The 5,589-nt window shown below is 45.5% G+C and overlaps 1 non-coding gene across 1 annotated transcript; it reads left to right on the top strand.

Annotated features, from left to right (window-relative positions):
* Nucleotides 1–5,516: 5,516 nt before the first annotated feature.
* On the top strand, nt 5,517–5,589 carry trnak-cuu (transfer RNA lysine (anticodon CUU)). The gene has a single exon. It is a non-coding gene; the product is annotated as a tRNA-Lys (tRNA).

Raw genomic sequence — 5,589 nt, 5'->3', positions numbered from 1 at the left:
CAGGGACCACACTGAGCTCTCCAACAACAGAGACTATAGACAATGACTCAAGAACACAGGACTCTGTGGTCTCAGCTTGAGATGCAGAGGGTCCACCAAGACCACCACACACCTCAGCCCCCTAAAGACAGTCCACCCCCAGGATCCTGCCCCCTCTGCTCCAACTCAGCCCTTCATTCATAACTGACTTTCGCTACGTCCGAACTGCCAAGTACCAACATACGTCCTCCTGCTACGACCTAAACATGGCGGCACCACTCAGACACCCTAGAAGATTGGTGGGGAAGCACGACCTCTGCTGGCAGAACACAGACACCGCAATTAGGTAGACAGCACCAACGAAAGCCCCACCTGCTGGCCTGACTGTGGTACTGCACTCCACTCTGAACAAACCCTTCACTCATTCTCTATCATTAAGGACATTAACGCACCTGTACAGGTGTGTTCACATAATATACATATTATATATTTATGCTTGACCGTTTTTGATGAACTTGGGCGGTACTCTGGTGCAGGGATGAGGTCATGGAGCTGATCTGGGAGCAGTCCTGATGTTAAATGCTGTGATGAAGGACAGTGTGGAGGCAAAATGGGTCAAATTTAAATTGTCAACAGTTCAACGTTGTTGGCAGGACTCCAACCTGAGCAGGGAGACCCCAATGGATTTCTAGTCCATCGCCTTCACCACTCGGCCACAACGACCACATTCACACACATTTGTAGGAGACTGAAATTAGACAATGAAAGTTCATGTCAGCACAGTCAAATATTTTTTTGTCCTCTCTCAAAGACAAACTATTTGTGTGTGTGTGTGTGTGTGTGTGTGTGTGTGTGTGTGTGTGTGTGTGTGTGTGTGTGTGTCAGTGTTGTGACTGAGCGGTGAAGAAGACGACCTTCTGACTCCATTTTCTTTGTTGCTCTTCTATCAGTTCCTCAGTTTCACTCATCAAGTGAAGCAGCTTTGACAGGTTTACTTCTCTGTGTGTTCACAACTTTGGTCTTTAAACTCCTGACAAACTCACCACGTCACACATTTGGTGAATTAAAGCAACAAATAATGACATCATGATGATTCAGGTTAGGGGGCACGGCCTGGAGGCAGAGTGGCCGTCTAGCAGAGTTGCTGGTTCAGTTCTCACTTCAGCTGGTGACCATGTTGAAGTGTCCTTGAGCAAGACACTGAGCCCCTCATTGCTCCTGATGACCAGCATCCAAGACCAACAAGCTTCTGATTGGCTCTGATTCTCTGAGGCAAAGTCCAACACAGGAAACAGAAAATCTTGAGGTTGTCTCACATTTTTTAAAGAAACTCAGCACAGGACAGTGATAGGAGGCTTGTTTCCTTGATGTGGGCTTCACCTCCACTGTTGTCCACATTTAACTGCTGGCTGATGCTGGTCCCCTGTTGAAACCTGGACCAGACCAGGGACCTTCAGACCTTCAGTCTAACGCTGTTCCAGCATTGGATGAAAGAGACTGGTGCTCTTATCTTCTTCAACACTGACTTGTTCTACCAGGACAAGAGAATCTGAGCTTGGATGTCATTTAGCAGTCAAAGGCTTGTTAAACTGGTCAACATCAGCTGGTGTTCACTCTGATGATGTAGCGATGGTCTGGATTCTTCCTTCTGGAGCACCAAGCTGCTGGGAAGAAGCCTGATGATGTCAGAGTTGTGTTCAGTGGCTCCTGCTGGGTCCATTTCTGACAAATGGGCTCCAAAGAGTTCAGCTGTTTGAAAGGTCAGGGTTGCTGTTAGCAGACGAGGTGGCCGAGTGGTTAAGGCGATGGAGTGCTAATCCATTGTGCTCTGCATGCGTGGGTTCCAATCCCATCCTCGTCGCAAGTGTCTCTAGTTTCTGCTCCTAGATTATGGAAAGACTCTGAACTGTGAGGCTTTTAACTGACACAGATACCAGTTGAGTCAACTTCCCTTTCACATCCTGACCAAAACAACTCTGACACCCAGAACTCACATGTGTCAATCACCTCTGGAGAAGGTCCCGCCCCCTTAGAGCCATAAATCCTCCCATCAGTCAAGAAAACTGAAGACGCCTCTTGGATGAGAGCTGAAGTGTCTTCTAGAAACCTGAAACAGTCCACTTGGAACGTTTAAATCATTCTACAATCCTACAGTTTCACTGAGCTTTTGTCCAAAGCCACGTTCATGTCTCACATGTATATAATATATATGTGACACTCTTTCATCTACTCATTAACAAAAAATGCAGTCTAATTCCAGTAAATTTGTGCAGAAGAAAACATTATTTGTGCTGCTTCTTTATTCATTTATTTAGTTTAGTTAGTATTTTTTAATGTGTTTTCTTTCAATTCACATTTTGTCCATTAACTTCATAATCAGAGTCTCTATCTCATCACATGACTAAAGTCTGGGTTCTGTATTGGTGGTAAAATATCCTTCCATGCCCCTCACTAGTTTGCACACAGAAAAGCATATTTTACTGGTTTCAGATCTCTTAGCTTGTTTTCTCTCTTAAAGCAGCTGAGGCAGCTTTCATTGTGTGATTGATTTTAAAATATAAAGATGGAACAGAACCATTGGAATCAGATGTCAGGACATTTGAAGGAATGTCAATCTCCTGTTGAAATGTTGCAGTGTGCAGCTGAGGCTCTCTGGCAGTGGCACCAGGAGCCCCAATGGCAGAACCTGGACCCTCCTGGAGGAGAACCACAGGTGAGGGCCTTCTTGGCTCCAGATTGATGGAAATCAAGTGTCTGAGGCTGTTAGCAGCCATGAAGTTGATCTGGTTGGCACTGGTATTTGTTCTTGCTGCAGCTCAGGAGTGATTCAGGAGAAGAGTTTCAGAACAGCCAAGGTTGGGGACTGGAATTTTAAAATGTCCCCTGGAACCAAACAACCTGGGCAGGTAAAACCTCCAATCATAGCCACTCAGATGCAGCAGCAGAAGAAGCTGTCATCCACCCTGACAGTCAGAGCATCAAGTCAAGAAAACATCACCATCTTGTAGTTCCAAACCTCCACCTGTCAGATTCAGCTACTTCTTATTGTGGGACTTTAAACTTGAACACCATGGAATTTGGACAAGGAGTTTTCCTTCCAGTCCAAACATCATCGTCCAGCCTCCAACCAGAGGTCCATCAGTTATCATGGAGCCACAGGTGGAGTCTGGATTCTTTTCTAGAATGAGACGGCAATGAGAGTCCTGCCAAGTGACATCACTGACATGAATGGATGACTTCAGTCATGTGACTGGAGGACACCCAGATAGCAAAGGTCCACTCATGTGTGTCCTCACTGCTCCACAGGTCTGTCAAATGTTCTGTAAAATAGTTGGACCCAGCAGAGCTGCTAGATTAGGAGTTGATGGAGTCGTTGCAGATACCAGGGTCCAAAGTCCAGCTTGAACCTGGTTTGTGCAGTTCTTTGTCAAGCTAGCAGCCATTCTTTTCACTGCCAAGCTAAAGTGACTTCTGTCAACAAAGGTCAACATACAAAAGGATATTTCTGCTGTCAGTTCAAGATTTGGATCAAACTCCTTTTTCAGAGCTGGAACCTTCCTCTTGTGTCAGCTTTCTGTTCCCATCTCTATGGTCACGGTCAGTTTTGACCCACGTCTTCAATCAGCTGTCAAATAAACTAAAACAATTTTCTATCCTCCAAGTTGTTTCCATCTCTTGGTGACCTTGTTAGGCTTCCTTATCCATGGAAATATTGGTTTGAAGATTTAGTTGTGGGCCTCTGGACCTTTTTTTAGTCACTAAACCCTGGATTTATTTTTTCAGCAACAGAACTTTAACACAAACACAAAATGAAAAGCAGAACAAGCCAGAACCCAAAATATGGATTTGCAAGGTCAACAAACAACAACCAGTCAAGCAAACCAAACCAACAGAAACCAACTACAAATTGTTTGAGTCATGACAAAGTCCAGGACCCACTTTTCACCCTACAATGTAAACCAATGGGAGGCTGTCTCCTCAGACACACATAGCCTCAAACTGACGCTTCTCTCGTCTACACTGTAACTCTCTCCACTTCACAAATAACTTCACTACATTCCTGACAAAAATGCCTACTAAAATATGTTACATTCAACTTTTGACCACAATCTGGGGATTGATGAGCATTTTTCAAACAACAAACTCTCCAAAAATCCTCTCTCCTCTCCACTCTGACAGAGAGCAGCGGGGGAGGGGCTCTTATAGGCTCAGCTCTGATTCTCACTTGGTGTCACACTGAGGCTTCTACCTCCTAAACTACAAGTCCCACCGCTCTCATAAAATACATCCTTGGATTCAGGATGACTCCTGCTACTTTTCTGCAGTGGACAGAAGGAGGCTCAGGCCCTAACAACACTGCCTCCAGCTTTAATTAAGACCTCAGTTTTGTTCTCTGCCTCCATGACAGGTTAATGGACATCAACTGGTCCTGAGTCACCAGGAGACACAGACATGTCCAGCTGAGTGACATCAGCAGGACTGTGGAGGTTTATACTGAGTCTCCTGACGACAAGTGGCAGTACAGAGATATTAAAGAGGGTCTGAGCTAAAACTGAACCTTGGGGAACTTCAACCTTTGATCTCAGAGTTCTGTTTTTGATCTTAGAATTCTTTCTTTGATCTCTCCTTGATTTCTCAATGATTTCTTTGTGGACTCCAATTGTCTTTGATCTCTCAGTGAGACAAAGACATAGCAGCTCCAACCTCAGCCTCCAGGAGGCCCTGATCCTCTAGTGGTCAGTCCTCTGTGTTGTGGCTGCAGCAACCCTGGTTTGAATCAGGGTCCCAGCAGCAACATTCCTACTGACTAGTGTTTGTTGTTCAACTGGACAGTTTGTCTGGTGAAGCTCTCTCAGACACTCCTTTCTTCATCCTCCCTTCAGGCTCAGCAGCATCAGAGTCAATGTGTCTGACTAGGATCAGAACCCTCAACCTGGAGGCTGTGGTGCAATGAGAACACATCTGACAACCAATCAGAGGAGGGTCTGTTTGACTCCTGAAAACTCCATTAAAGCTGAGAGGAACTTGTTCTTCATCTCCAAATTCCCTCCCTGCACGTTGTCTCTGCAGAAATCATTCAAGTCCAAGTTGAACCTTAGACTAAAAGCTCCCAGTTGGTGATGCAGGCTCCACCTCACTCCTGGTTCTGGAACCTCACCAATTCTTGCTCTCTCACCACTTGGATCTCATGTTCCTGACATCTCAGAGCTTGTTTCCTATCCACCTGTCTCATGTTGATGAGGTCATCCAGCCTGATGATCTCTAGGTTCTCCTTTGAGTGGTTCCCTCTGGGAGAGTTCTCTCTCTGTAACTTGTGTGTGTTTGCTCGTATCCTGTTTCTCCTTGACAGCACTTTAGTGTTTTTACCACTGGTGTCTCATCTGTGGTTCACCTTTTATTTGACTTCTTTGTCAAAGATGAAGGTGTTTGTGGTCATTCATCAATCATGTGATGGCTCATGTGACTGTGAGTCTGATGAAGCGCTTGTAGCGTCTCTCACTGTGATCACTTCAGGCTATTGAAGGTACTCTGATGTAGCCTGACTAGCTCAGTCGGTAGAGCATGAGACTCTTAATCTCAGGGTCGTGGGTTCAAGCCCCACGTTGGGCG

Source organism: Aulostomus chinensis, chromosome 1 (assembly GCF_037954235.1).
Source record: "Aulostomus chinensis isolate RoL2024-O1b breed Wild chromosome 1, RoL_Achi_v1.0, whole genome shotgun sequence".
NCBI lineage: Eukaryota > Metazoa > Chordata > Actinopteri > Syngnathiformes > Aulostomidae > Aulostomus > Aulostomus chinensis.
Note: the sequence above shows the minus strand (reverse complement) of the source record. Positions and strands in the feature narration are given on the sequence as shown.